The sequence below is a fragment of the Emys orbicularis genome, chromosome 14 (genome assembly GCF_028017835.1).
Source record: "Emys orbicularis isolate rEmyOrb1 chromosome 14, rEmyOrb1.hap1, whole genome shotgun sequence".
NCBI lineage: Eukaryota > Metazoa > Chordata > Testudines > Emydidae > Emys > Emys orbicularis.
The window spans coordinates 33076331-33084579 of record NC_088696.1 but is presented as its reverse complement, the minus strand read 5'-3'; positions in this window follow the sequence as shown (position 1 = coordinate 33084579).

The window sequence follows — 8249 nt, the reverse complement described above, 5'->3', positions numbered from 1 at the left end:
ACCGGATACTGGCTACATGGAACAGTGCCACTGGCCTGATCTAAGGTGGTAATACCTGAGTTTCTAAAATCTACAGTAGGGGTGGATTTTCAGACGTGCTCAGACTAACTCTGCTCCCAGGGAAGCTGCTGGTAAAACTCCCATTGACTTCAACAGGATCAATGAAAATCCCACCCTAAATATTCGAGATATTTTAAAATGATTGAGAAAATACATTTATCTGGCCAGAAATAGGGAAGCGAGAAGATGCTTCACAGTGAAACAAATGAAATGCCCCAAACCAAACACAGACACCCTTCTGTTGTTTGTACTGTGAAAAGATGTAAATAAAATGTAGATGATAGAAAACTGTTTCCTTTCTCAGAAGCCTTTCCACGTGTCTGATCACTGCTAGGCGGTGCAATTGTTCTGGCTTTCCCCAGAGGTGGCCCATCAGTACGCTTTGTGTTAAGTGAACTGAGAAACCTTCATCCCTCTTGGCAGCAGTCGCTCCACAGCATGGATCCTTAAACCCAACTAATTAAAAGTAGAATAGTTATTCGTCTCTTGTGAACAAAGAGTTCTCTCTCTTGTTTGTCTCCCACTTCTGTTCACTACCAGTACCTTTCGACAAGCTGGACATTGCTCTGTTAATAATGTCAAATCCTGCTCCAGAAGGCAGGATGAGGTAAAAAAACACCAAAAGATTGGGTTCCTCTAAGATCAGGAAATCTCAAAATAGACCTTCTTCCGCTCTTCCTGCCCTGAGACTAGTGTTTTCCATGGGCTCCTGTGTAGCCTGAGCACTCTTTCTCTGTCTAATGGCAGGAACTAAGAAGTGCAGTATTACAGAACATTTAAATGGTCAATGAGTTTACAGAGAGTCAGATTCCAGATTTAGGGAGTCTTTTTAGCCCTAAATCTAAAATCAGGTTGGATTGAGCCAATAGTGAAAAGTCAACCATATAATCTCTTCCCTATTCTTTTTTGGTGACTTTATGAATTTTGAAGAATTTTAACCATTAATTTAACAACAATAAGAAAAGGTCAAATCCTTGTCATTTCACAGATAATTTCCCCAAAAAAGTGTGAATGCTTAACTAGGGTGTTAATAGAGAAGCCTAATCATAGAATTTTCAGTCTAGACACTATTAAAGGGACACTATCACTTAAAAATAAAAGTTCTCTAATACTTAAGTGAAAGATTAGAAGAAAAAAAAGTTTTCTCTGTTTTGTTTGTTTGCTGACAGCACTTTTGGCATAGTCAGTTTTCCTGTTTCCCCAGTATAGTGAATTACTCAATTCTCCATTTGCTTGTGTGGGTCTTTCAGACTGCAACATGGGAGAGGAAATATAAAAACATGAATGTGAAAACCACCACAAATGACAGAAGGATGTGGGGACAGGTCGTGGGTTGTAGCCCACGAAAGCTTATGCTCTAATAAATTTGTTAGTCTCTAAGGTGCCACAAGTACTCCTGTTATTTTTGCGGATACAGACTAACACGGCTGCTACTCTGAAACAGGTCTAGTACAGAGACTCTTTTTAAGTAATTTAAAATACACCTGATTTTAAATCAACAGTGTTCCTTTAATTAGTTCACCGCTGATAATCTGTTTGGAATTTGGGATTAGAAGCAGAGTTAGGAAAACAGTGGTGGTTCTGTACCCAATCAAACACAAACTTAGGGTTGCAAACTCTTGCAATTTTATGACCAGTCTTGCAATATTTGGTGTTTTCTAAAGCCACGAGTCCTGCACTTATGTGAGAATCACGGCTTTCCTTTTTAAAAAAGTTTTTATCCCCAGCTGCAAAAGTCTGAAAGAGAAGCCCAGAAGGCTAATACAAAGAATCCACAATTTAAAAAAAAACCCTCATTATCTGTAAGCTAATCATGACTTTTTGTGGCCTGACTCATAATTTTTGAACATTTGATGTAGGCAATACTGCTGCACTGTTCAGATTCAGCCATATTTACCAGTTCAGCTCTAAAAGTGTTTCTGATAGAGAATTTGGAGGAAAAAATACTAAGCAGCTCCATGGCTGTCCAGCAACACCCTCCCCAGTTATTGCCAATAACCCTCTCGAATTAAGGACCCCCCTTCTCCCCCCAATTAAAGTCCTGAGGAGTAGGACCAATGGCCTGGTCTACACTACGACTTTAATTCGGATTTAGCTGCCTTAATTCGAATTAACGCTTGACCCGTCCACACAACGAAGCCATTTAATTCGAATTAAAGAGCCCTTTAATTCGATTTCTGTACTCCACCCCGACGAGCGGAGTAGCGCCAAAATCGAATTTGTCAATTCGAATTAGCGTTAGTGTGGCCGCAATTCGATGTTATTGGCCTCCAGGAGCTATCCCACAGTGCACCATTGTGACCGCTCTGGCCAGCAATCTGAACTCGCATGCACTGGCCAGGTGGACAGGAAAAGACCCGGGAACATTTGAATTTCATTTCCTGTTTGCACAGCGTGGAGAGCACAGGTGACCACAGAGAGCTCATCAGCACAGGTAACCATGCAGGCTGATAATCGAAAAAGAGCACCAGCATGGACCGTACAGGAGGTACTGGATTTGATCTCTATATGGGGAGAGGATTCAGTGCTAGCTGAACTGCGTTCGAAAAGACGAAATGCCAAAACTTATGAAAAAATTTCCAAGGGCATGATGGAGAGAGGCCACAATAGGGACACAGATCAGTGCCGCGTGAAAGTCAAGGAGCTCAGACAAGCCTATCAAAAAGCAAAGGAGGCAAACGGTCGCTCCGGGTCAGAGCCGCGGACATGCCGCTTCTACGCTGAGCTAAATGCATTTCTAGGGGGGGCCGCCACCACTACCCCACCTCTGACTGTGGATTCCGAGCTGGGGATAATCTCATCAGGTACACCTGATGATTCCGTGGAAGGGGAAGAGGAGGAGGAGGAGGAGGACGAGCTGGCAGAGAGCACCCAGCTCTCCGTTCTCCCCAACAGCCAGGAACTGTTTCTCACCCTGACTGAAGTACCCTCCCAAGCCTCCCAAGCCAGCACCCAAGACCATGACCCCATGGAAGGGACCTCAGGTGAGTTTACCTTTTAAAATAGAAAACATGGTTTAAAAGCAAGCATTTTTAATGATTAATTTGCCCTGAGCACTTGGGATGCATTCGCAGCCAGTACAGCTACTGGAAAAGTCTGTTAACATGTCTGGGGATGGAGCGGAAATCCTCCAGGGACATCTCCATGAAGCTCTCCTGGAGGTACTCCAAAAGCCTTGCCACAAGGTTTCTGGGCAGTGCAGCCTTATTCCGTCCTCCATGGTAGGACACTTGACCACGCCATGCTAGTAGCAAGTAATCTGGTATCATTGCCTGACACAGCCTGGCAGCGTATGGTCCCGGTGTTTGCTGGCATTCAAGCAACATCCGTTCTTTATCTTGCTGTGTAATCCTCAGGAGAGTGATATCGCTTAGGGTAACCTGGTTGAAATAAGGGAATTTAATTAAGGGGACTGAGGTGGCCGTTCCTACTGGGCTGTTTGCCTGTGGCTGAAAAGAAATCCTTCCCTGCATTTAGCCAAGTGCAAGGGGGGGGGGGAGGATTGGCCCAGAGCTTTTCGCGTTTTGCTAGCAGGGATCTTCCCTGATACCAGCCACGCGGTGGGGGGAGGGAGAAAGCAATCATCCCAGAGAATTCATGGCGGGTGGGGGTGGGGGGGGTGTTAGTTTGGTTCCTGCAGGGATCTTCCCTGATACCAGCCACGCGGTGGGGGGAGGGAGAAAGCAATCATCCCAGAGAATTCATGGCGGGTGGGGGGGGGTGGTGTTAGTTTGGTTCCTGCAGGGATCTTCCCTGATACCAGCCACGCGGTGGGGGGAGGGAGAAAGCAATCATCCCAGAGAATTCATGGCGGGTGGGGGGTGGTGGTGTTAGTTTGGTTCCTGCAGGGATCTTCCCTGATACCAGCCACGCGGTGGGGGGAGGGAGAAAGCAATCATCCCAGAGAATTCATGGCGGGTGTGGGGGGGGGGTGTTAGTTTGGTTCCTGCAGGGATCTTCCCTGATACCAGCCACGCGGTGGGGGGAGGGAGAAAGCAATCATCCCAGAGAATTGGATGGGGGGGGGGGGTGTTAACCTTCAGCAGCAGAAAACAAGCTAACAGGAAAACTGCAGCACAACGGGCTTTGCTTGGTATGTGGGAAAGCAGGGCGCAGAAGCCTAAAGACAGTGGCTTACCATGGCAGCATGCAAGGTGAATTCTGTTGCCCCGACCTGCGTCTGTGATCTCTAGCAGCAAAGCCACAGGCACTCAATATTAAGAGGCAAAATGCGACCTTGCACAGAAATCACATGTGCTATGTAATGTGAATAGTATACACCGTGAAAGAGTATACGCATTGTTCTTAAAAATGTATCTTTTAAAAAAATTCTCTCCTTTTTTCACTCCCTCCAGCAGGTGCAAATGTTTCAAGCCTCCCTCCTCCTTCCCGAAGGCTATCCCAGATAAGGCGTCGTAAAAAAAAGACGAGAGAAGAGATGTTTTCCGAAATCATGCAATCCACCAGGAATGAAAGAGCTCATCTGAATGAGTGGAAGGAGACGGTTTGCAAGTATAGGAAAGAAGCCAGTGACCGTGAGGACAGGAGGGACCAACGTGAGGACATGAGGGACCAACGTGAGGACATGAGGGACCAACGTGAGGACAGAAGGGACCAACGTGAGGAGAGGAGAGACGCTCGAGATGAGAGGTGGCGGCAGGAAGATCAGAGGAGTCGGGAAGCAACGCTGGGGCTGCTGCGTGAGCAAACAGACATGCTCCGGCGTCTGGTGGAGCTTCAGGAACGGCTGCTGGAGAACCGAGTGCCGCTACAGCCCCTGTATAACCCCCCTACCTCCTCACCATGTTCCATAGCCTCCACACCCAGACGTGTAAGAACACGGGGGGGAAGGCTCCGTACACCCTCCCATTCCACCCCAGTGGACAGCCCAAGCAAAAGGCTGCCATTTTTTTAACCTTTTTTTACTGGGCTTTTCCTTCCCGCAGATCCTCCTCCCAAACCCCACTCAGGTTCTGTGCCGCTACAGCCCCTGTATAACCCCCCTACCTCCTCACCATGTTCCATAGCCTCCACACCCAGACGTGTAAGAACACGGGGGGGAAGGCTCCGTACACCCTCCCATTCCACCCCAGTGGACAGCCCAAGCAGAAGGCTGCCATTTTTTTAACCTTTTTTTACTGGGCTTTTCCTTCCCGCAGATCCTCCTCCCAAACCCCACTCAGGTTCTGTGCCGCTACAGCCCCTGTATAACCCCCCTACCTCCTCACCATGTTCCATAGCCTCCACACCCAGACGTGTAAGAACACGGGGGGGAAGGCTCCGTACACCCTCCCATTCCACCCCAGTGGACAGCCCAAGCAAAAGGCTGCCATTTTCTTAACCTTTTTTTACTGGGCTTTTCCTTCCCGCTGATCCTCCTCCCAAACCCCACTCAGGTTCTCTCCCTCTTTTTATAATCAATTAATAAAGAATAAATGATTTTTAAACAATGGTGACTTTATTTCCTTTGAAAGCAAGCTGGGGGAAGGGGGAGGGTGGGTTCCTTACAGAGAATGAGTCAATAAAGGGAGCGGGTTTTCAGGAAGGATAAACAAACATAAATTTCACACTGTAGCCTGGCCAGTCATGAAACTGGTTTTCAAAGCTTCCCTAATGCGCAGCGCTTCATCGTGTGCTCTTCTAATCGCCCTGGTGTCTGGCTGCGAGTAATCAGCAGCCAGGCGATTTGCCTCAGCCTCCCACCCTGCCATAAAGGTCTCCCCCTTGCTCTCACAGAGATTGTGAAGCACACAGCAAGCAGTAATAACAATGGGGATATTGGTTTGGCTGAGGTCTGAGCGAGTCAATAAGGATCGCCAGCGACCTTTTAAACGGCCAAATGCACATTCTACCACCATTCTGCACTTGCTCAGCCTGTAGTTGAACAACTCCTGACTCCTGTCCAGGCTGCCTGTGTATGGCTTCATGAGCCATGGCATTAAGGGGTAGGCTGGGTCCCCAAGAATAACAATTGGCATTTCAACATCCCCCACGGTTATTTTCTGGTCCGGAAAGTAAGTCCCTTGCTGCAGCCGTTTAAACAGATTGGTGTTCCTGAAGACGCGAGCGTCATGAACCCTTCCCGGCCAGCCCACATGGATGTTGGTGAAACGTCCCTTGTGATCCACAAGTGCTTGCAGCACCATTGAGAAGTACCCCTTGCGGTTTATGTACTGGGTACCCTGGTGCTCCGGTGCCAAGATAGGAATATGGGTTCCATCTATTGCCCCACCACAGTTAGGGAATCCCATTGCAGCAAAGCCATCCACTATGACCTGCACATTTCCCAGAGTCACTACCTTTCGTAGCAGCACCTCCGTGATTGCTTTGGCTACTTGCATCACAGCAGCCCCCACAGTAGATTTGCCCACTCCAAATTGATTCCCGACTGACCGGTAGCTGTCTGGCGTTGCAAGCTTCCACAGGGCTATCGCCACTCGCTTCTCAACTGTGAGGGCTGCTCTCATCTTGGTATTCTGGCGCTTCAGGGCAGGGGAAAGCAAGTCACAAAGTTCCATGAAAGTGCCCTTACGCATGCGAAAGTTTCTCAGCCACTGGGAATCGTCCCACACCTGCAACACTATGCGGTCCCACCAGTCTGTGCTTGTTTCCCGGGCCCAGAATCGGCGTTCAAAGCCTATAACCTGGCCCATTAACATCATAATCTCCAAAGCACCGGGGCCCGCGGTCTCAGAGAATTCTGTGTCCGTGTCCATGTCCTCATCACGCTGGTCGCTGCGCTGCAATCGCCGCCTCCTCCTCCTCCTCGCCTCTTTTTTCTGGTCCTGTGTAAGCATAAACTCCACGAGAAAGCGCGAGGTGTTTATAATGTTCGAGACTGCGTTCTGGAGCACAACGGGATCCATGCTTGATGCAGAATGGAGTCTGCAGAGTTCACTCAGGAAAAAAGGCGCGAAATGGTTGTCTGCCGTTGCTTTCAGGGAGGGAGGGGGAGGCTGTACCCAGAACTACCTGCGACAATGTTTTTTGCCCCATCATGCACTGGGGTCTCAACCCAGAATTCCAAGGGGGGTGGAGACTGCGGGAACTATGGGATAGCTATGTAAAAGCTACCCACAATGCAACGCTCTGGAAATCGATGCTACTATGGTAGCTTGGACGCAAACCACCGAATTAATGGTGCCTAGTGTGGCCGAATACATTCGAATTTATAAAATCGGTTTCCTAAATTCGAATTATATAAATTCGAATTAATCCTGTAGTGTAGACATACCCAATGAGATGCTCCCGTAGTACTCTCTGCCTCCCTGGAGCTCAGCGGGGACTGTTTAGCTTCTGCATCCTCCTGATAGGTTCCATTTGGGGAGGGTTGGGCCAGAGGCATGTTTTATCACTGGTCTGTCCCTAGAGCAAAGCTCCAGGGGGACACAATAGTAGTAGAGTCTGTTCTCCACAGCAAGAAGAGTGTTATTCCCTACTTAGACAGAGAAGCTGTGAGACTTGCAAGCAAACTGGCTTAGCTTGCTTGTCTCCTGCTTTCCCCAACCCAGCCCCCTTAGGTTCTAGGGCAATTACTCTACTGATCTGAAAAATCAGCCCAATAGAAGGGTTCTTCATGTCCTTTCTGTCCCAGGAGACTTTTTTAGCAGAGAAGACTAATTCCCTTCCCTCTCTTTGACGGTCTCAGGTCTAGCTGCAGGAAAAGGAAAGATGCTAAGTGTCGGAGACACCAGGGCCTACTGTAGGACTGCCCCTTCTCCCCATTGGGCTGCCAGACCGAGGCTTCCCCTGGCTTCTCCTGGATGCCTTTCCTGCAGGAAACACAGAGTCTAATGCAATATAGCAAGGAACATAAGAACGGCTGTACCGGACCAAAGGTCCATCTAGCCCAGTACCCTGCCTACTGACAGTGGCCAATGCCAGGTACCCCAGAGGGAGTGAACCTAACAGGCAATGATCAAGTGATCTCTCTCCTGCCATCCATCTCCATCCTCTGACAAACAGAGGGTAGGGACACCATTCCTTACCCATCCTGGCTAATAGCCATTAATGGACTTATCCATCATGAATTTATCCAGTTCTCTTTTAAACGGTGTTCTAGTCCTAGCCTTCACAACCTCCTCAGGTAAGGAGTTCCACAAGTTGACTGTGCGCTGCGTGAAGAACGTCCTTTTATTTGTTTTAAACCTGCTGCCTATTAATTTCATTTGGTGACCCCTAGTTCTTGT